The sequence below is a fragment of the Chrysochloris asiatica genome, unplaced genomic scaffold, assembly GCF_000296735.1.
Source record: "Chrysochloris asiatica unplaced genomic scaffold, ChrAsi1.0 scaffold00042, whole genome shotgun sequence".
Classification (NCBI taxonomy): Eukaryota; Metazoa; Chordata; class Mammalia; order Afrosoricida; family Chrysochloridae; genus Chrysochloris; species Chrysochloris asiatica.
Genome location: NW_006408560.1, coordinates 4408285 through 4432752, shown reverse-complemented (window position 1 = coordinate 4432752; position 24468 = coordinate 4408285). Strand labels below are relative to the sequence as shown.

Genomic DNA, 24468 nt, shown 5'->3' with positions numbered 1-24468 from the left:
TGATGAAGTTGACCTATACTCATGGAGATAGTAGCTCAAAATACCAACAGAGAGGAAAAGAATCTTCACATTAAGTAATGCTATCCCCTCTGTATACAGGGTAGATAGGGCTGGGCAACTTTGACATTGGCTACCTAAAATGAGGGGCGATAAAGGCACAAAGTGACTTGCTTACAAGTTTTCAAGAGGGAGTCTAGTTTAAGAGTGTGTAAGGGAAAATAGAGTCCCCACTGAATAGTTTTCATCTTGTCTAGATGGGTCTGGTAAAAAGAGATGGGAATAAGATTCAATAGTAATTGCTATCATGACTAATTGCGACTGTCACAATTGTAAAGGTAGAAGTTTTGTAACAAAAACAGTTGAGTAGTTAATCTTGCAGTCCAGAAACAGAGGACCCTAGGACCATCAAGGGAGATGAGCACAAGCAGAATGTGAGACCTTAGCCAGAGAAGCAGTGACACCAGAGATGGGATCATGGACAGGGGGAGTGGCTGAGGACTCTAGATTCATGGGAAGAGCTGGTGTCCAGGAGGCAGACTTGCAGAATTCACCCTTTGGTGGTTTAAATTATTATATATGCCTGAGTGTTTAAAAAAAAAGAGCTAAAATGAATAGAGATAATACTGTTAACTGATGGTACATGGAGGGAACTATAATCATTGTAATGAAACCAAGTATATGATTTGTTGAATGTAAAACTGATGATCTGCCCTGTAAACTTTCATTCAATTCACAATAAAAACTAATCCAAAAAATGTTCATTAGTTTTAATATTAAAAATTTGTTTCACATGAAACACACATAAACACATAGTTAGGAAAAGTCTGAAACATAAAGATAGGTTTGTCAGAGAGTCATAAAAATCCCTTGTCACAAAAAATTCCAGAAATTACACTGTGCTGATGTCATTGTTTCATCAGAATCAACTTTAAACAAGTCTTCAGTAAAAAAACTCCACTAAAATATCTTCGGAAAACTTATAAAATTTTATTGTACTTGTTGACTACTTCTAAACTTTGTGTGATGGTTTGTGATTTTCAAGATCTCTTTGGGTTCAGTTTGTATCTCTAACCCCTGTGATATTGCATATTTCGACATCAAACTGTAGATTCTCAGTGAACAACAATGTCATTCTAAAGAAAAACAAAACAAAATCAGGATTTGAATTCTGTCTCCACAAAAGAACAAGCATGTATAACTGGGAATTCTTTAAATTAGCTTTCATGTAGAAGGCAATGTTTAGTAACAAAATAAAAATTTGCTAATTGAAGTTTACTCTATATTACTAAGAAGTTCCAAGGTGGAACACACAATTAATGTGTTTGACTGCTAACTATAAAGTTGGAGGTTCAAATTCACCCAGAGGCACCTAGGAAGAAAGGCCTGGTGATCTACTTCTAAAATATCAGCCACTGAAAAACTCTATAGGGCATAATTCTACTCTGACACACATAGGGCGGCATGATAATCCACAGTAACTAGTGGTTTTATTCTTCTTGTTAAGTGCCATGAAGCTGGTTCTGACTAATAGCAGCCCTATATAGGATTTCTGAGGAGTGGCTGGTGGGTTTGAACTGCCTACCCTGTAGTTAGCTTGTGGCTAGCAGTCGAGTGCTCATCCTACAGTGCCATGCCAGGACTTCAATCTAGTGGTTTATATATTATTAAAACTCATCAGTAACCAAAATGATTATTTAGAACTTAGACTCACAAAAATTTTTTTTTCAAGGAAAGAGTATTTACTCCTGACATTATTTAGTGTTGTTTACATAATGAAATGATAAAAAGCACATAAATCTCCACCTGTATTATTACTGTTTTTAATTCTCTACAGTCAATACACTCCTATATTGATGTCCCCAGGGTGGACTGCTTGCCTTGCCACTGGTTGGAAGTGACAGTGAGGTTGAGAAATCCTAGGAGGAGAAAGTGGAAACAAAGGAAGGCATGTAAATTCATTCATACCTGGGGTCTCAAGACCATAGTCTTGGGGACCACGATGGTCAATTGGCATAACATAGTTCACAAAGGCAATGTTCTACATCATACTTTGGTGAATAGAAACTGGGATCTTAAAATCTCATTAATGGCCTTCTAAGGTGCAACTATTGGTCTCTCCATGTGCAGAAGAAAGAAGAGCGATAAGAATTGAAGATGCTTGGAATAAATTAATCTAATAAACTAATGTAACATGTGAATATCATGACTCTCAGGCCAGAATTAGATGGTGCCCAGCTACGACTACCAACTATTCTGAAAGTGGTCACATTAGAATTTTCCAGATAGAATGGGAGAAACCATGGAACAAAACTCAAAATTACAAAAAGAAAGAAAAATGACAGGGCTTAATGGTCAAAAAACAACGGGAGGAAACCAAGACTTTGGCCCTTGGCCACCCTTCAGGTCTGAAATGGAACTCACCCTTGTGGTCCAAATTTCAACCACTGATCTGCTTTTATTACTACAGATTTATTTGCATTTCCTAAAGTCATATAAGAGTCCTGGTGTGGTAGTGCTGGATAATGCACTGGAACACAAGGTCAGTTTGAACCACAAAGTTGGTGGTTCAAACTCACCAGCCACTCCCCAGAAACCCTATACAGGGTCATTATGAGTCAAAACAGACTTGACCTCTCTTCTTCTGCCTCCTGCCTTCTCTCTCGGGCAGAGGCCACCTTCCTCTTCTATGCGGTATGGTTGATGAGCAACGCCAGGTTGTTTTTTCCCTTTCATTGGTGTCAGAAGTAGGATCGGTGAGGCCCCTGATTTAACATCGGAAAGCCCAAGACCCTGATTCTCCCAGCACCCTAACCTGCTCATTTCAACATGCCCTTCCAGGGCCTGTGATCATCTTCCCTGATGCCTTCTCAGCACCAATCACCAGCAGGAGTTAATTATTCAGCCCTCTGGCTCAGTCTAGGAGCGGAGGTCCGCAGGACCATCAACAGAGAAGAGCCAAGAGCGGGACCCTACCCAGAGAAGCAGCGATGTCTGAGATAGAGGCAGAGATGATGATGTGGAGTGATGAAGTGGCTGGGGACTTTGGATTCAGAAAGGGAGAGGGACTGTGTGCTGAAAACTGGGGGGGGGGGGGGGGGGGAAGTGGGGCAGGTTTGTAGGGTATACTCTTTGGTCGGTTGATGATGCATGGAGGGGATTGGAACCATGGCAAGGAAATGATATACGATAGAACGAATATAAAACTAATGTTCTCCCATGTAAACTATCATATAATTCAAAATAAAACATTAAAAAAAAAAAAACAGACTTGATGGCAACTTAACAACAACAACAATAGAGTCATATAAATTATATCATACAATATGTACTCCTTTGTTGGTATTTTCTTTTTTCACTTGGCATAGTAATTTTGGATTCATCTATGCTGTTGAATGCATTTATAATTCATGTAGTATCTCATTGTATGGATATGCCACAATTTGTTGATTCATCCAGTTGTTGATGATTATGTGTAGTGTTTTCAGTTTGGGCCTATTACAACTAAAACTGCTATAAACATTCATGACTAAGTATTTGTATAGATATATACTTTTATTTCTCATGGATAAATGGCTAGGAGGTGGGATCATATGATAGATGTCTGTTTAACTTGTAAAGAAATAGCCAAACTGTTTAACTGTTTTCCAAAAATTGTAACAATTTACATTCTCGTGAGTAGTGTTGAGAATTCCAGTTCCTCTACAGCCTCTTAAACATTTGGAATAGTCAGTATTTAAAATTTTTTAATAGCTTAGCTTTATTGAGACATAATTCACATATTATACAATTCAACCATCTAAACTTGACAATTCAATACTATTTCATATATTTCACCATTGTGCAACCATTACTACAATTTGAATTTGGAACATTTTCAATATCCCCACTCCCTCCTCAAAAAACCCATTAGCTTTCATTCAGCATTTTTTCCATATTCCAAGCCCTGTTGTTGTTAAGTGCCATTGAGTCAGTTCTGACTCAGTGATCCTGTATAGGGTTTCCAAGGAGCAGATGGTGGGTTTGAACCTCTAATCTTGTGGTTCAAACTGAGCTTGCAGCCTAGTGCATTATCACACAGCACCACACTAGGATTCCATTCCAAGCCCTTGGCAACTACTAATTAACCTCCTATATTTTCAGGCATGGTTATTCTTGATGTTTCCAGTAGATGGTTTCATTTAACATAGTATCTTTATGGGTCATTCATGTTGTAGCTTATATGAATACTTTATTCCTTGTTATTACTGAATAGTATTCCATCTATGTTGTTGTTGTTAAGTGCAATCAAGTCGGTTCTGATTCATGTTGTTGTTGTTAGGTGTCATCAAGTTGATACCAACTCATAGCGACCTTATGCACAGCAGATCCTGGGCCAACCTCACTATTGTTGCCACGCTTGAGCCCATTGGTACTGCCACTTTGCCAATCCATCTCATGTGGGGTCTTCCTCTTTTTCTCTGACCCTCCACCTTACCAAACATGATATCCTTCTCCAATGACTGGTCCCTCCTGACAATATGTTCTGACTCATAGCAACCCTGTATAGGGTTTCCAAGGAGCAGCTGGTAAGTTTGAACCACCAATCTTAAGGCTCAAGCTGACTTTTCAGTCCAGTGCATTAACCCACAGTGCCATCAAGATTATAGACATATCTTAATTTACTTATCCATTCATCGTTTGATGGATATACAAGTAGTTTCCACTTACTAGCTAATATGAGGAATGATGCTATGAGTATTGATTTTTAAGAATGTGTGTGTGGCAGAACCCTATCAATGAAAGTACAGTAAACCAGGCAAAGGAGATTAAGAGGACCATCCTGGAACTGCAAACTTCAGATAAAGTGACCATCCTGGAACTGAGAATTTCAAATAAAGTAATAAACAAGTGGTTAGAGTGCTTACAAGGAGGAAGATTTGGAACAGGAACAAGAAAGGAGGTGACTTCTGATGATTTGGGGTGATTGGCAGATGCTGCAAAGACAAGGGGAGAATCCTGACAGCAGTGAGGGGGAAAAGGAAATGCTACCTACAAAGGAGAGCCAATAAGATAAAACTCTGATTTCTCAGCAGAAACCATGCAGGCAAGAAGACAATGGGGAGGCATATACAAAACTCTGAAAGAAAAAAAAAACAAAAACTGCCAACCAAAAATCATGTATCCAGCAAAGCTGTCAATCAAATATGACAGCAAAATCAGAACACTTTAAGATAAAAAGAAATTAAGGGATTTTGTAAATGTCAAGCCAGTGCTCCAAAACATAATAAAGGGAGTTCTTTGGATGACCAACAATAGCAGACAAAAAACAGAGACTGACATATATAGCAACAACACCCAGAATTCTGTCCAGAGATGGAAGAGTCCATTGCAGAACAAAACTACAAGAATGAAACTAGGGCATTTGAGAGGTCAGTCTTTGATCAGGACAATTACAAAGTGAAACAAGGGGGAAATATACTAACAGAGACTCAGGGGGTGAGGAGGTGAGGTAGACCTCAGAATGAAACAGGCTGTCATAAAAAGAGGAAGAACTTAACTAAATATAGGGTAACCTCAAGGAAACTTAATACATCTCTATATCAAATCAAGAAAAGGAATGTCCAAGAAGATAATGGAAACATTAACACTATGAACAAATTGACAATAAAAAGCACCAAAAAATAATGAATTCAGCACAGGAAGGCATACAGAACAAAGAAACCAGCAACACTACAAAAAAAAAAAAAAACAACCAAACAGCATAATAACAACAATTAATCAATTTGTTGTTGTTGATAAGTGCCATCAAGTAGATTCTGACCCATAGCCACCCTGTATAAGGTTTCCAAGGAGCAGCTGATGAGCTTGAACTGGCAACAGATAACTACACTGACTGTCAGTGGACTGAATTCATCTGTCAATCCACTGACATTCAGTGGAAAACAATCAATGTAATTCACCACATAAATAAAAAAAAGGACAAAACCCACATGATTATATTGATTGATGCAGAAAAGGCATTTGATAAACTCCAATACCCATTCCTGATAAAATTCCCCAACAAAGTAGGAACTTAAGGGAGATTCTATAATTAAGAGCATATATACAAAACCAACAACCAACATCACTCTCAATGGTGAGAGACTGAAAGCATTCCCTTTACAAACAGGAACCAGATAAAGATGTCCTTTATTTCCACTCCTATTCAATATTGTGTTGGAAGTCTTAGCCAGAACTATAATGCAAGAAAGGGAGATTAAAGGTATCCAAATTGCCAAGAAAAAAAAAAGCCATAAAATTCTCTCTATTTGCAGATGACATGATCCTATACATAGAAAACCCGAAAGACTCAACAAAAAAAAACTACTAGAACTCATTAGTAGATTCAGCAAAGTGGCAGGTTACAAGATCAGCATACAAAAATAAGTTAGATTCCTTCATACTGCTAAAGATAGTTCTGAAGTAGAAATAAGGAAAACAATACTATTTATAATAACAACCACACAAAGAGTGAAATATTTAGGATTAAATCTAACCAGAGAAACAAAAGACCTATACAAAGAAAACTACAAAACACTACTACAAGAAACCAAAAAAGATTTTCAAACATGGAAGACTATACCATGTTCATGGATAGGAAAGATTTAACGTTGTGAAAATGTCACTACTACTTAATATGATCTACAGATATAACACAATGCCAATTCAGATTCCAACACCATTCTTTGAAGAGATGGAAAAAATGATCATGAACTTTATTTGGAAGGGAAAGAAACCTCAGATAAGCAAAGAACAAAGCTGGAGTCCTTTCACTTCCCTTTTTCCAAACTTACTACACAGCCACAGTGGTCAAAACAGCCTGGTATTGGTACAATAAAAGGTACATAGGTCAATGGAACAGAATTAAGAGCCCAGAAGTAAATCCATCCACATACAGTCAACTGATCTTTGACAAAGAGTCAAAATATATTAAATGGGGAAGAGACAGTCTCTTCAACAGATGGTGCTGTCAAAACTGGAAATCGATTTACAAAACAATAAAACAATACCCATATCTCACAGCGTATACAAAAACTAGCTCAACATGGACTAAAGATTTAAATGTAAATTCCATAACTATAAAGATCATCAATGAAAAAGTAGGGACAAACTTAAGGGCTCTAATACATGACATACATAGACTATTAAACATGGCAAAAAACACACAAACAATATAGGATAAAACAGATGACTGGGACATACTAAGAATTTGAAACTTATGTGCACTGAAAGATTTCACTAAAAGAGTAAAAAGGGAACCCATAGTCTGGGGGAAAGAATTGCAACAACATATCAGACAAGAGACTGATCTCTCAGATGTATAGGAAACTATACCTCTACAAGAAAAAGACAAATAACTCAATTGAAAAATGGACACAGGACATGAACAGACACTTGACCAAGGAAGATATTCAGGCAGCAAACAAACATATGAAGAAATATTCATGATCATTAGTCATTGGAGAGATGCAAATCAAAACAACAATGAAATATCATATCACACCAGCAATAACAATACAGTTGAAAAAAGCAGAGGACAATAAATGCTGTTGATGGTGTGGAGAGACTGGTACCCTCCTATGTTGCTGGTGGAACTGTAAAATAGTTCAACCACTCTGGAAAATGGTATGGCGTTTCCTCAGAAAGTTGGAAATAGAAATACCATATGATTCAGCAATTCCTCTACTTGATATATATCCACAAGAAATATGAGCCAGAACACAAGTAGATATAAGCACACCAATGTTTATCGTAGCACTAATCACAACAGCAAAAATATGGAGATACCATAAGTGCCCATCAATGGGAGAATGGATAAACAAACTCTGGTACATACACACAACGGAATACTATGCTACCTTGAAGAATAACGATAAAGCTGCAAAGCACCTCATAACATGGATAAACCTGGAGGACTCAGTATAAATGTAGAGTGAAATTAGACAGACACAAAAGGACAAATATTTCATATGATCATTATTGTAAAAGCTTAAGAAAAGATTTCCATACTAAAACAATATGTCTCTGATGGTTACTAGAGATGGGAGGAAAGGGACAGTAACTCATAGGCTGTAGGATAGATGCATGACAGCTCTGGTGATGGGATGGACAATAAATAAGAGGAGGAGGACAATGCACAAGAAAAGGGAGAGGGGTAGAGAAACAGGGATGAAAGGGAAAGACTTAAGGAGGCATACATGGGCTTAATGGGATAGAGGTAGATTGTGATGTATGCACAGTCTTGGAACAACAGGGGTCTATGATATAAGGATTTAGACATAGTCTGCATGGGTAAAGGAGGGGAAATAATGTTAAGGTGTTTGACTGTTTTGTGGATATTGGGTTACCCTACCTACTAGAGTAATATAGACATGTAAGTGGGATAGAAAAGAATATCAGAAAAAATAATTACAGAAAGTTTATAAGCCCATCTGCAGCCTATAACTGACTGGATTATCAGAAAGGGGACTAGGATGTGTTTAGGGAAGCAGGTTTCTTGTTAAGCCTTTGTGGAGTATGGGACCTAAAGGTGGAATCCTGAGCACCACCCAGAACCTTCAGAGGTGGGACATTCCCAATTGAAGAAACATGCAGACCAACCCTGAATGGCTAGAGGAACAGAAGATACTTCTTGAAAGAAAAACCAAGGGGGATAGGAGAAGCAGACTGTTTGTCTGTGACAATATGAAGCAAACTGTTTGCCTTGTAGACATAAAAGCAAGAATAGTCAGCCCATCAGGGTAAACCCCTTTCTAAAACTGAAACTCAAAAGGAACACATGAAAAATCTTGTATGCTCGCCGGCAACCATTCTGGTCAACTTGTGAGTGGAAGTGGGGGAAATGCAGCAAAGAAGACATGGGCTGAGGTTGGTCATGTTCCATAGGCACCCAATGACCTTGAGATGAGACACAGAAGAGGATGGGCTGGCTGGTTTGAAGTTCAAGGAGATGTGTAAACTCCCAAGCCCAGGGACACTGACCTAGCCACTGGAGGACTAGACTTCAGAGTGAAGTGGCCAGTTGGTCTGAAGAGGGGGGAGATGTATGAGAATTCCCAAACTTGTAACCATGTGAATGGCTTGCTGACCAGAATTCAAACAGCTGAAGATAAAGTAGTATGATACAGGGTGGTGGTGGTGATAGTGTGTCGTGGAGTCGGTTTCAATTCATAGCAACCCTGTATAGGGTTTCCGAGGCTTGAGGTTGTCAAGGACTTCATTCTTCTTGGATCAACTATCAACACTTGTGGAAGCAGCAGTCAAGAGATCAGATGACGTATTGCATTGGGCAAATCTTCTGCACTGGAACTTTTTAAAAGTATTGAAGAGCAGAGATGTCAGCTTGAGGACTAAGGTGCGCCTGACCCAAGCCATTGTGTTTTCAATAACTTCATATGGATGTGAAAGCTGGACAGTGAATAAGGAAGATCGTAGAAGAATTGATGCCTTTGAGTTGTGGTGTTGGAGGAGAATACTAAAAGTGTCATGGACTGCCAAAAGAACCAATAGATCTCTTTTGGAAGAGGTGCAGCCAGAGTGCTCCTTGGAGGCCAGGATGGGTAAGCTTCGTCTCTCATACTTTGGACACATTGTCCGGAGAGAACAGTTGCTGGAGAAGGATGTCATGCTGGGTAAGGTGGAGGGTCAGAGAAAAAGAGGAAGACCCCCAACAAGATGGATCAGCCAGGTGACATCATTGATGGCGTTAAGTGTGGCGGTGGTAGTGAGATTGGCCCCGGATCGGACAATGTTTCATTCTGCTGTGCATGGGGTCGCTATGAGTCGGTTCCGACTTGATAGCACCTGACAACAACAACAAATCTAACACCTAACAACAACAACAGCATAAAGGCACAAACTGACTGGCTTACAAGCTTTCATGAGGCTGCTAAGTGTAAGAACAAGGGGAGTAATATAGATAGCCCACTGAATAGTCTTCCTCTTGTCCAGATGGGTCTGGTGATGAGGTGGATAGGATTTTATGATTCAATTGTGAGTAATTGCTATCAGGTCTAATGGTGATTGTCACAACTGCAAATGTAGAAGAAGTGCATCTAAAAGGGGGAAGCAATTAATCTGTCATTTCAGGAACACAGGACCACAGGACCATCAAGAGGGAAGAAAGAGCAAGGGATCCTAACCAGAAAAGTGGAGACAATGGAGATGGTGGCAGAGGCGATGGCATAGAGAGACAGAACAGCAGAGGACTATAGGCCCATGGACTGAGAAAGGCAGTGTGCCTATGGGCAGAAGGCTGGCTTGCAAAATGTGCCCTTTGGACATTTAAACTAATATATATTTTCAATGTGGTATGTGTACATTAAAAAAAATGAAGGTAATAGAGCTTGCTTGCTGAAAACGAAGAGAACTTAAAATACTGATGAAGCAGTATGGGTTGCACTTCAATGTAAAGAAAACAAAAATCCTCACCACTGGAACAATAAATAGCACCAAGATAAATGGAGAAAAGATTGAAGTTGTCAAAGACTTCATTTTGCTCAGACTAACCGTCAACTCATGGAAGCAGCCATCATGAAATCAAATGACATATTGCATTAGGCAAATCTGCTGCACAAGACCTCGTTGAAGTGTTCAATAGCAAAGATTTCAATTGGAGGACTAAGGTGTACTTGATCAAAGCCATGGTATTTTCAATACATGTGAAAGTTGGAAAATGAGTAAGGAAGATGGTAGAAGAACTGATGCATTTGAGTTAATGGTGTTGGAGGAGAATATTAAAAGTACCATGGACTTCCAAAAGAACAAGCAAATCTGTGTTGAAAGAAGTACATCAGAATCTCCTTAGAAGCCAAGATGGTCAATCTTCATCTCTCATACTTCAGACATATTATCAAGAGGGACCTGTCCCTGGATAAGGACATTATGTTCAGTAAAGAGAAGGGTCAGCAAAAAAGAAGAAGAAGAAGACTCCCCAAGGAGATGGATTGGCACAGTGGCAGCAGCAATGGGCTCAAGCATAGCAATGATTGTGAGGTTGGCTCAGGACCAGGCAGTGTTTCATTCTCTTGCACATAAGATCGCTACAAGTTGGCACTGACTCAACAGCACCTAACAACAATTTTTCTGCATCTACTGAGATGATTATGTTACATTTGTCCTTCATTTTATTGATATGATATATTAATTTGCTTGGGAATGTTAAATTAACTTTGCAATCCTGAGATAAATTCCACATGATCATGGTGTCTAATTTTTATATATTACTAGTGATGTTTTGTTAAGGATTTTTCATACATAGTCATGTTTGCTAAGTGTCATTGAGTCGATTCCAACTCATAGCAACTCTGTATAGGTTTTCTGAGGAATGGCTGGTGGGTTTGAACCACTGTGTTTATGGTTAGCAGTCCAGTTCTTATCCTATGGCTCCACACCAGGACTCCATATATGGTCATGTTGTTGTTAAGTGGCAACACGATAGTGACCCTGTGTAGGGTTTCTGAGGAGTAGCTGGTGAGTCTGAACCGCTGACCTTGCACTTCAGACCACCCTTGTGGTCCAGTGTTTATCGTACAGTGCCACACCAGAGTACTTTGTTATTGTTAAGTGCCATTTAGTTGGCTCCAGCTCATAGCAACCTTGTATAGGGTTTCCAAGAAGTGACTGGTGAGTTTAAACCGCCGACCTTGCAGTCCAGTACTTATCCTACAGCGCCATACCAGGATATCTACTTTATAAAAATAAACTGAAAAATGTTTCTGGGCCTCCAATATAAGATTTAAAGCCTTTTACCCTTTATAAGGTTGCTATGAGTTGAAACGACTCCAAGGTACTTAACAGTTATGAATCTGGGTTGAGTTCTGGGTAATACTATCATGTATGTTTGTATCAAGTTGTCTGCTGTTATTGGTTCTTTGTCTAAAAAACTACCTTTATTATTTCTTGTAAGGTTGATTTGGTTTTCACAAATTATTTTATTTCTGCTGTGATATTTGATGGATAGTTTTGCTATATATATGATTCTTCGTTGGTAAATTTTTCTTTCAGACTTTTATATATGTCATTCCAAGGTCAGTTTGGACCACAAGTTTAGAGGTTCAATCTCACCGGCTGCTGCTTGGAAACCCTATAACGGGTCTCTATATGTTGGAACCAGCTCGATGGCACTTAAAAACAACAATTATCTTCTTGCATGCATAGTTCTGCTGAGTAATAACAGCTTAGTTTTATTAGTTCTTTGTAGGTTTTTTCCTGAGTTACTCTAAGTACTTTTTCCTTGCCTTTGTTTTTAAAAAGTTTGATTATAAGACATATTGGTAGGTTCTTTGAGGGGTCTACACCCCTGGTGTAGTGCTATAGGCTCAACACTGGACTTTGAAACACAAGATCAGCAGTTCAAACCCACTAGCAGCTCCTCAGAAACCCTATACAGGGTTGCTATGAGTTGGAACCAACTTGATGGCACTTAATAACATATTTTGAATTCATTCAACTTCTGAATGGTTATCTTCTTGTCTTTCATGATACTAGAGAAATTTTTGTCCAACAACACAGACAATATTGTTTATGGTTTTTTTTGGGGGGGTAGTTCTTTTCCTTTTCTAGAATTCCTATCACACATAAGTTATTCCTCTTAATGAGTTGTTGTTGCTCTTTCATTCATTCAAGTTGGTTCTAACTCATAGTGACCCTATGCACAACAGAGTGAAACACTGCCTGGTCCTGAGCCATCCTCAACTGTTGTGATGCTACCATGGTGTCAATCCATCTCATTTGAGGTCTTCCTCCTTTTTGCTGACTCTCCACTTGACCAAGCATAATGTCCTTCTCCAGGGAATGATCTCTCATGATAATATGTCCAAAATAGGAGAGACAAAGTCTTGCTATCCTTGCCTGCAAAGGAACATTCTGGCTGTACCTCTTCTAACATAGTCAGTCCTGTTTATTCTTCTGGCAGTCCATGGTGCTTTCAATATTCTTCTCCACTACTATAACTCAAATGCATTAATTATTCTACTATCTTCCTTATTCATTGCCCAACTTTCACATGCATATGAGGCAACTGAAAATACATGACTTGGGTCAGGCACAACTTAGTTCTCACTGATATATTTGTTCTTAATCACTTTTAGAGGTCGTATGCAGCAGACTTGCTTAGTGCAATACATTGTTTGATTTCTTAACTGCTGCTTCCATGAGTGTGGATGGTGGAGTCAAATAAAATGAATTCTTTAACAACTTCAATGTTTTCTCCGTTAATCATGATGTTATTTATTGTTCCAATGTGAGGGTTTTTGTTTTCTTTACATTGAGGTGCACTACATACTGAAACCGTGGTCGTTCATGTTCATCATTAAGTATTTCAAGTCCTCTTTGCTTTCAGTAAGCAAGGCTGTATAATCTGCATATCACGGGTTATTACTAAGTCTTTCTTTAATCCTGATGCCATGCTTTTCTTCATATAATCCAGCTTCTTGGATTACTTGCTCAGCATAGAGATTAAGTATGGTGAAAGATTACACTGACCCTCACCTTTCCAGATTCCAAATCCTTCAGTATCTATCCCCTTGTTCTGTTCAAACAACTGCCTCTTGGTCTATGCACAGGCTCTTCGTGAGCACAATCAAGTATTCTGGAAAACTCATTCTTCACAATGTTATGACCCCCACAGTCAACAGCCTTTGCATAGTCAATAAAACACTAGCAAACGTCTTTCTAGTACTCTCTGCTGTAAGCCAGTATCCATCTGATATCAGCGATGATATCTCTAGCTCCATGTCCTCTTCTGAATGCAGCTTCAGTTTCTGGAAGTTCCCTGTCAATGTACTGTTGCAGGCATTTTTGAAACATCTTCAGCAAAATTTTACTTGTATGTGATACCAATGATACTGTTCAATGATTTCCACATTCCATTGGGCCACATTTCTTTGGTATCAGCACAAATATGGATCTCTTCCAATCAATTGGCCAGGTTCTTGTTGTTGCTTTTAGGTGCCATCGAGTCGGTACCGTCCCATAGCGACCTTATGCACAGCAGAATGAAACACTGCCCAATCCTGGGCCAATTGGACAGGTACCTGTCCTTAAAATTTCTTGGATGAGTGAACCCCTCCAGTACAGTATTAATTTGCTGAAAGATTTCAATTTGTATACTGTCAATTCTGGAGCCTTTTTTCTGCCAATACCTTCAGTGCAGCTTGTACTTCTTCCTTTAGTACCATCTGTTCTTGATCATATGCTACTTCTTGAAATGGTTGAATACCAACAATGTATACTTTCCATCTTCTTTTGAATTCCGTATTTTGCTCTCAGAATCCTTTAATATTACAAGTGGAAGCATGAAAAATGCTAAGAGTGTTCTTCTGTTTTGCTATTATTGATAAAGTTTGATTTACATCTGCCATTTAGATTTTTTTTCTGTATATCATGTATTTTTTGTTCTTTCTTTATTGACTGTTTGGTATTATATTGATATTTTCTTTTTTGGTTTTATGTTGATATTTCACTTAAATCTCATAATGATATATATAGTTTTTAATTCTGGGGTTAGTTTTATAGAGTTTGCTATAAGGTATACAAAGATATCTTAAGTTATCAAAATATACTTCAGATTTATAGTGCTTACTTCTAGTGAAATATAGAAAATTATTACTATATAATTCCATTTTTACAATCTTATGTGCTATTATTGCTATGCATATTACATCTATATATGTTGCAAATCCAATAATGCATTTTATAATCATTACCTTACATAATCAATGCTTTTTATAGACTATGACAGAAAAAGGGAGAGCCAATACATATTTATAGAGTTTGTGATACTAACCTCTTTTTACATTTCTAGTTCTCAATTTTTCCTGTGGATTTGAATCACTATCTGATGACTACATTGTTGTAATTTTCCCACACGTTTCCTTTATGCTCTTATTGTCAAATATATTACATTACTATACACTATAAGACTCAACAATATAATTAAATACATACTGTTTTATGCAATTGCTTTTAAAATTATTTAAGAGAATAAAGATGAATAAAAATGCAATTATGCTGTCTTTTGAAAATGCCCATAAAATTACCTTTACTATAGTACTCTTTGTGTGTGTGTATAATTGAGTTGCTGTCTTAAACGTCACTTGCTTTCAGCCTGAAGAACTTCCATTAGTACTTCTTGGAAGGCAAAATTATCTCAGCTTTTGTTTATAAGATGATGTCTTTATTTCATCTTCATTTTCTAAAGACTTGCTGAATGTAAGATTGTTGGTTGTTAGGTTTTGTTCTTTTGCTAGTTTGTTTCTTACTTTCAGAACGCTGTCTGCATACCCCACTGCCTTCTGATCTCCATTGTTTCGCATAAGACATCAATTGTTAATCTTACTGGCCTTATTTTTCTCATACTGTTTTCAAGATTTATTTTCAGCCTTCGACTATATTGTGTCTGGATATGTACATCTTTGCACTTATACCACTTATAATTCATTGAACTTCTCATGTGTAAATTAATGGTTTGGGTCAAATTTTGGAAGTTTGGGCCATTACTCTCTTGAATATTTTTTTCTGCCCATTTTTCACTGTTCTCACTTTTTGGTATTTCCATTATTTATATATTTGTATGCTTAATGGTGCCCTACATTTCTCTGAGGCTCTGTTCATTTTATCTCTCTCTGTCCTATTGATTGCATAATATCTAATGATCTCTCTTCAAGTTTGTTATTTATTCTGCCATCAAAAATCTATTGGCCAAGCTGATAAGAAAAGAGAGCACACTTGCAGATAATACCCACTTATCCTGGCTTCAGTGACTGGATGATCAGAGCTCAACCAGAATTTAAAAAAAGAGGAAAAAAAATTATTCACATACAATTTGATGAACTTGACCTACACCTATGGAAGCAGTATCTCAAAAGAGGGAACAAACCCTTACAGCAAGAATCATTCCCACCCCCTCCACACACAGAGTAGACAGGGATGGGTAACTTGGACATTGGCTACCCAAAATGGGGAGCGGGGGGCTACAAAGGCAAGAAGTGACTGGCTTACAAGCTTTCAAGAGGGAACCTAGATCCAGAGGGCCTGGAGGAAGGTAGAATCTCCAGTGAGTAGTATTCAATCTGTCTAGGCGGGGCTGGTGCAATGAAATGCAGATGGGTCTCTCTTGTGATACAATTGTGAATAATTGTTATCAGGACTGATTGTGAGGGTTGGAAATGTAAAGGTAGACATTTTATATTAAGGAGGGAAGTGATTAACTTTCCAGTCTAGGAGCGGAGGTCCCTAGTACCAACAAGGGAGAAGAGCATAGAGCGGGACCCTACCCAGAGAAGCAGTGATGCCTGAAATGGAGGCAGAGATGATGAAGTGGAGCGATGGAGCAGCTGGAGACTTTAGATCTAGAGAGGGAGAGCGACTGTGTGCTGCAGACCTGGGGGATATAGGGGAAGGATTGCAGGGTATACTCTTTGGTTGGTTGATGATGCATAGAGGGGATTGTAACCATGACAATGAGACAATATACAATAGAATAAATGTAAAACAAATGTTCTTCCATGTAAACTATCACATAATTTATAATAAAACATTTAAGAAAAAAAATCTATTGGTGAGACTCTCTAGAGAATTGTTAATTAACTTTTCAACTTAAGAATTTTTATTTGGTTCTTATGGGTATTCTTGATTTGATGAAACATTGTCTTTATCCTTCCTTTAATTCTTAGACAATGGTTTTGCTAATTCTTTCATTAGTTATAGTAGATACTTCAAAACGTTTGTCTGCTATGTCCAACATCTGGGCCCTTACAAAAAGTTTTATTGTCTGCTTTATTTTGTGTGTATAGGTCACACTGTCCTGTTTCTTTATATGTTTCATAATTTTTAGTTGAAAATAAGACATTTTAGATAATATATCTAACCTAAAAACCCTATACAGGGTCACTATGAGTCAGAATTGACTCGATGGCACTTAACAACAACAACAACAAAAACTGATCTGGAGTCCTGGTGTGATGATGTAGGAAAAGCACTGTACTACTAACTGCACAATTGGGGGTCCAAACCCACCAGCCACTCCTTGGAAACCCTATACAGGGTCGCTATCAGTTGGAAATGACTCAAAGGCAATTAACAACAACAACCCCAATCTGGAGGTTTATGTGATTGTTATTTACATGGTCAATTTGTATTGTTAAGTAACTTACTCTCTAAAGTCTATTTTTCCAGTGATATGCAGCCTTTGATATCTCTGTTCAGGTTTTGTTCCCTTTTAATGTTAGTTTAACCTGGTTGCTTAGCAGTTCCCTTTAAAATAACATAAGGAACTTATTGTCAAAGGATGTGAGTAGATCCCTTTAGTTAGATTTTTACCTTAACTTTTGGAAGTGTGTATGTCTTGACAGTTGCTATCATGGTTTAGGGAGTTTTCATTTTTACCCCACATTCAATCAGGGACTAGAACCTTGGTGTTCCCACTCCAATAATTCCTGAGAAGGTGTAATCTTGGGCATGCATACAGTCTTCTAGAGATGCATTTAATTTTATTTTGAAGCATCCTGGATGAAACTAGCTTATTCAATCAGTGTCTGGTTAGAGGATGTGCATCAAGGCCTTGTGTCTGTAAGGCTGTCACTCTTTGTTGAGGGATCTGTACCAGTTATGGAATGCTTTCAAGTCTGTCCCATGTCCTGCTCTGGTTGCTCCTAAATTGGTGCAACCTAGAGTCTTCACACAGCCTTTCCAACCCCCAGGGTTGACAATAACCCTACAAGTATTATTCTCTTGACTGCCTTTGTCTCTGATTCTCTTTTCCAAACTTTGATTCCTCTGCCATTTATTTTATTTTATTTTATTTTACAGTCAATATCATAGAAAGTGAAGAGGACAAAAAACATTTTCTAATGAAGATCAAAGAGCACAGCCTTCTAAATGGATTACATCTCAATGTAAAGAAAACAAAAATCCTCACCACTGGACCAATAAACAACATACACTCTTATCAATGGAGAAAAAATTGAAGTTGTCAAGGACTTCATTCTTCTTGGATCAACTATCAACACTCACAGAAGCACCAGTCAAGAGATCAAACAACGTATTGTATTAGGCAAATCTGCTGCATTAGACATTTTTAAAGTATTGAAGAGCAAAGATGTCAGCTTGAGGACTAAGGTGCACCTGACCCAAGCCATGGTATCTTCAATAACCTCATATGCATGTGAAAGCTGGACAATGAATAAGGAAGATCGTGGAAGAATTGATGCTTTTGAGTTATGGTATTGGAAGAGAATATTGAAAGTGCTATGGGCTGCCAAAAGAACCAATAGATCCATTTTGGAAGAAATACAGCCAGAGTGCTCCTTGGAGGCCAAGATAGCCAAACTTCATCTCTCATACTTTGGACGTATTGTCAGGAGGGAGCAGTCACTGGAGAAGGATATCATGTTTGGTAAGGTGGAGGGTCAGAGAAAAAGAGAAAGACCCCCAACAAAATGGATTGGCCAAGTGGCGGCGTCGATGGACTCAAGCGTGGCAACAGTAGTGAGGTTGGCCCAGGATCAGGCAGTGTTTCGTTCTGCTGTGCATAGGGTTGCTATGGGTTGGTACTGACTCGATGGCACCTAACAACAACAATTGTTGCTGCAAAGATCTCCATTGCCTTTTATCATGTCTTTTGTTGTTGTTGTTATGTGCCGTGGAGTCGCTCCGACTCATAGCGACCCTGTACGTTTAGGCAATTCTAAAATCTCTATTCCAAATAAGGGCAATCCGCTCAGGCAGAACTGAAATTTATCTGTACATGATGAACTTTGTAATGATCAATGTGTCCAAATAATGCATGGGCTTCTTAAAATAAAGTTGAGTTCAGAATTCCTGCTTTTAAAACTTATTATTTTAAACCAGTAAGTATATAGTACAGCTTAGTACTGGTATAATAATAGACATATGGCCAATGAAATTGAATTGAGAGTCTAGAAATACAGTCATACAACTATGGTCAAGAGATTTTTATCAAGATGCTAAGTCAATTCAATGAGGAAAGAAGAGTATCTTTGATAAATGGTGCTGGAAAATTGAATTCCCACATGCAGAAAATGAATCAGGATTTTAAAAATATACCAAAAAACAAAAAATGAATCAGAAACCTAAATGTAAAAACTAAAACCATAAAATTGTTGTGAGAAAATATAAGAAAGTAGCTGTGGGAACTAGTTTTTAACAATAGATTTTCAGATATGACAACAAAAGCATGAGCAAGAAGGCAAGATACCTAAGTGGGACCTAATAAAAGTGAATTGTCTTGTTCTTCAAAGGAATTTATTATCAAAGTGAAGAGCTGACTTACAGATTGGAATAAAATTTCCAAGAACCATATATCTGATAAGGGTTTAATAACCAAAGTACATATTTTTAAATTCCTGCATCTTAACATCACCACTCGTCTGTCATTTTGCCGTACTGGTTTGTGAGTTGCTGTGATTCTGGAAGCTATGCCACCAGTGTTTTATATACCAGCAGGGTCATCATGGTGGAAAGGTTTCAGATAAGCTTCCAGATGAAGACAGACTAGAAAGAAGGACAGATGGACTACTTCCAAATATTTAGTCACTGAAAACTTTATGAAGAGCAGTGGAACACTGTCAGCACCAAAATATTGAGTACTGAAATGTGATGAACAGCACCAGACTATCATGATATGCACATGATATAATCCTGCTTACTAAAAGCCAAGAGGACTTAAAAATACTTATGATATGGAGTTCCCTTCAATGTAAAGATAACAAAAATCTTTACCACTGGAACAATAAATAAAATCCTGATAAATGGAGAAAAGATTGAAATTGTCAAAGACTTAATTTTGTTCAGACCAACCATTAACAGTCATAGAAGCAGTCAAAAAATCAAACAATGTATTGCATTAGACTAATCTGCTGTACAAGACCTCTTTAAAGTCTTTATTAGCAAGGGTGTCAGTTTGAGGACTAAGGTTTGCCTGGCCCAAGCCATGGTATTTTCAATAACCTCATATGCTTGTGAAAGTTGAACAATGAATAAGAAGACTGTAGAGAAATAGAAGAACTAATGCTTTTGAATTATGGTGCTGAAGGAGATAGTGCTTTTGAGTTATAGTGCTGAGGGAGATTAAAAGTACATGGGCCGCCAAAAGAACAAACACATCTATGTTGGAAGTACAGCCAGAATGTTCCTTAGAAGCTAGGAGGGCCAGTCTTCATCTCTCATACTTCAAACATATTTTCAGGTAGGAACAGTCCCTGGAGAAGGAAATCATGCTTGGTAAAGTGGCGGGTCAGTGAAGAAGAGGAAGAACCCCAAGGAGATGAATTGGCACAGTTGTAACAGCAATGGGTTCAAGTGTAGCACCGATTGTGAAGTTGGACAGTGTTTTGTTCTGTTGTACATAAGGTCACTATGAGTAGATATCAACTCAATGAACAACTAACAACAATAACACAACTTAACAACAAAAAGACAAACAACCAAATCAAAGAATGGGTAAAGAACTTGAACAGATATTTCACCAAAGAAGATATTCAAAGGGGTACAAGTCCATGAAAAAATGCTCTCAACGGCACTAGCCATAAATAATAAAAATCAAGAAACCTTGATGTTGAATTGATTCTGACTCATGAGAACCCAACGTGTTACAGAGTAGAACTTCGTCACAGGGATTTCTTGGCAGTAATCCTATATAACCAGATTGTTAGGCCTTTCTTCCATAGTGCACCTGGGTGGGTTTGAACCATCAATCTTTCATTTAGTAGTCAAGCACAAAACATTGACACCATCCAGGGACCTGCACATTATCCATTGCTGTTAAGTGCCGTTGAGTCCATTTGGACCCATAGTGACCCAGTATAGGGTTTTCAAGGAACAGCTGGTAAGTTTGAACCACCGACCTTGTGGTTCAAACCAATCTTGTGGTCCAGTGCTTTATCACACATTAGCTCCACATTAGTCGTTAGGAAATAAAAATAAAAACCACAATGAGAAATTACCTCACCCCCACTTAACAAAAACAAAAACAGGTATTGGAGAGGATACGAAGCTCCTACCTCCAGAGACAGACTGGTGTCAAAACACATAGGGATTTCTAAGGAATCCTGGGTATACAGATAATCAAAGAGGGCAAGGATCTTTCTCTAGAATTGGTGTTTTGAATGAAAACTTCTAGCCTCCTAAGAAGCAAGGATGGTGAGACTTCATCTTTCCTACTTTAGTCATGCTGTCAGAAGGGACCAGTCCCTGGAGAAGGGCATCATGATTGGTAAAGTGGAGGGTCAGCGGAAAAGAGGAAAACTTCCAATAGATGGACTGATATGGTGTCAGCAACAATGGGCCCAGACATAACAATTGTGAGGGCAGAGTTTTATTTTGTTGTGTATAAGATTATTCACTATGAGTAGGATCTGACTCAATAGCACCTAACAACAGCCTCCTACATTGTGAGAGAATAAATGTGTTTACTAAAGTCATACACTTGCAGTTTTTCTATTATAGCAACACTAGATAACTAAGGCAGGGGGCACTGAATTCAGGCTAATGGTGGTAGAATAATCTAGAAAAATAACAATAATGGCTGTACAATATGAAGAATATATTAATGTCAATGAATTTTAAGTGCAGAAATTTTGAATTGGTGAACTTTTGGTATGCATATTTTCACAAAAAAAAGGGGTGGGGAGTGAGACATATTGTTGTTAGGTGCCATTGAGTTGTTTCCAACACAAAGCAACTCTATGTTCAACAGAAGGAAACACTGCCTGGTCCTATACCACCCTCACAATTGTTGCTCCATTTCATTTCTGGCAACTTTCAGTTGTCCTATATTCACACTTCGTATGTTCCATGCTCCAATTATTAATGGGTATTTGTATTTATTTCTCCTCATTTTGAGTTGTGCCTCATCAGCAAATGAAGGTCTTAAAAGCTTTGTTCCATTTACATTATTATGGTCAACTCTGTTTTGAGAAGGCAACTCTTCCCCAGTTGTATTTTGAGTACCTTCCAAACTGAGGGGCTCATCTTCTTGCATTATATCTGACAATGTTCTAATAGTCTTCCTAAGGTTTTCAGTGAGTAACCATTCAGAAGTGGTTCACCTCTTCTTCTTCCTAATCTGTCTTAGTCTGGAAGCTCCACTGAAACCTGTCTATCATGAATGACTCTACTGGTATTTAAAATACCAGTGGTACACAGACATGCAAGCCACCACAATATGACAAACTCACAGATGTGTGGTGGGAAAAAATTGAAGCATAAATAGCAAATTTTGAAGATTCATAGTTTTTTTAAGTCAAGGTTTAAATTTTTCTTTTTATTCATCATGGATTCTTTTTTTCCTTAAAACACCTGAATATTTGTTATCATTTTTATCTACAGACAAGCTTTTTGAAATACACTGGGAAGAAAGTTTCATTCTGATTCGATAAATAAAATTTTTAAAAGATTAGATGAAGCAGATATATGGTAGGAAAAAATGACAGATTCTTGACATGTGTTAAAACTCATAGAACTGTCTAACAAATATTAACCTAAGTTATATGGAGTTTATTTAGTGATCATATATCAGTATAAGTTCATTATTTATAACAAATGTATGTACTACACTAATATAAAATATCAACAATAGAATAAGGCAGCATAGCAGGGAAGTAGGGTATATGGGAATTCTCTATACTTTGTACCCAATTTTTTTGTATACTTAAAGCACCTCTATAAATTGTCTATTATTTTTTAAATTATATATTATTTTGTAATATTTTTCCATTGAATACATTGCAAACATTTTCCTCATCCAATTAAATTCATAACTTTAAATGTCATATCTTTATAAGGATTTTATCTACTGTCGTAAGCATACAAATTGAAATTAAATTTTTAAAATTTGACATTTGGACATACTGTCAGGAGGGACCAGTCGCTAGAGAAGGATATCATGTTTGGTAAGGTCAGAGAAAAAGAGGAAGACCCCCAGTGAGATGGATTGGCCAAATGGCAGCATCAATGGGCTCAAGTGTGGTAACAATAGTGAGGTTGGCCCAGGATCGGGCAGTGTTTCGTTCTGCTGTGCATAAGGTTGCTATGAATTGGTACCCACTTGATGGCACATAACAACAACAACGTAAGTTTAAAAAATAAAAAATTCTCCTGGATTTAGTTATTATCACAAGTAGTAGGACACAACTGATCAAAACAATATAAATTCATTTGAAGTTTTGAAAATTATTGTTGAACATAAAGAAGTAAAATCTCACCAAGCTGGAAACTGGAGAAGTAGCTGAAACTGATCCCAAGATGGTACAGGATCTCACATGGGTGGTCCAGACACTGTTGCACCAGATGCAAGATACATTTCAGACCATGGACCATCAGATCAATGGAAAAATTGATGACATGAATAGTTGTATTGATGAGTTCGAGAAAAACAGTACAGACCTTATGACCCAGGCTGGGGTGGAAGAACTAGAAGGTGAAAACAGGATCCCCACCACGTAAGAGTCAAACGTTCATAATTGACCCTGAGGTATACCTCAATGTAAGGAATACCATTTTCACAGCCAAGAGAAGACCGAATGTCCCTTTGCACCTAACTACTACTCCTGGTGTGGCGCTGTGAGTTAATGTGCCAGATTGCAAAGCCGTTTGAACTGCAAGGTTGGTGGTTCAAGCTCACCAGCTGCTCCTCAGAAACCCTATACAGGGTCGCTATGAGTCGGAATCGACTCAACGGCATTTAACAACAACAACAACTACACACGTTCTGACTCATAGTGAACCTGGCCAGATGAGGAGCAGCTGGTGGCTTTGAACCACCGACCTTGCAGTTATCAGTCCAGCGCTTATCCTACAGCGTCACTCCAGGACTACTATGTATAGACAGGTTTCATATTACAAAATGTGCATTTTTAACATACCCAAAGAAAAGAAGTAAAATTTTGTAGGAAATGGAGCTTTAAGATAAAAATAAAAAAGGTTAATGTATCCAAAATTACTTATTGCTAGAATAAAATAAGGTTTAGCATCAATTTTACTACTTTTGCTTTGTTTTGTTTTCATAACTGTCAATGCTAAGCAATTATGTTCAAGTAAAGAAGTGGCTAGAAATGGAAAGAGTTTTGCCAAATCAGTCACTCAATTCTTTGAATTCCTTCTGAGCTATATTCCAAAAATGGTATAGTGATGCATTAGCAGTAGTCTTAAAGTATACCAGCTAATAACTAAATTATTATTGAAAGCAAAGAATTAGAAACCACCTGACTTAAAAATGATTTGTTATCCATTGATTACAATTATTTATCTTTTCATTTTCTAGGAAGTAGCTCAAAAATGCTTTATCAAGATTTGTCAAATTATATTAATTATGCCTGCTGCTCATCTACTTGGATATACTTGCTTTACCCACTAGAATCATAAAGAGTTAAGAAATCCATTTGCCATTCCCTTTAATACTTAATATTGTAAGTATTAAGTAGTATATAT

At 37.7% G+C, this 24468-nt stretch overlaps 1 pseudogene; it reads left to right on the top strand.

The window, feature by feature from the left end:
- Window positions 1-2693: 2693 nt before the first annotated feature.
- The window catches only part of LOC102823314, a 101838-nt pseudogene continuing 80063 nt past the window's right edge, over window positions 2694-24468 (top strand).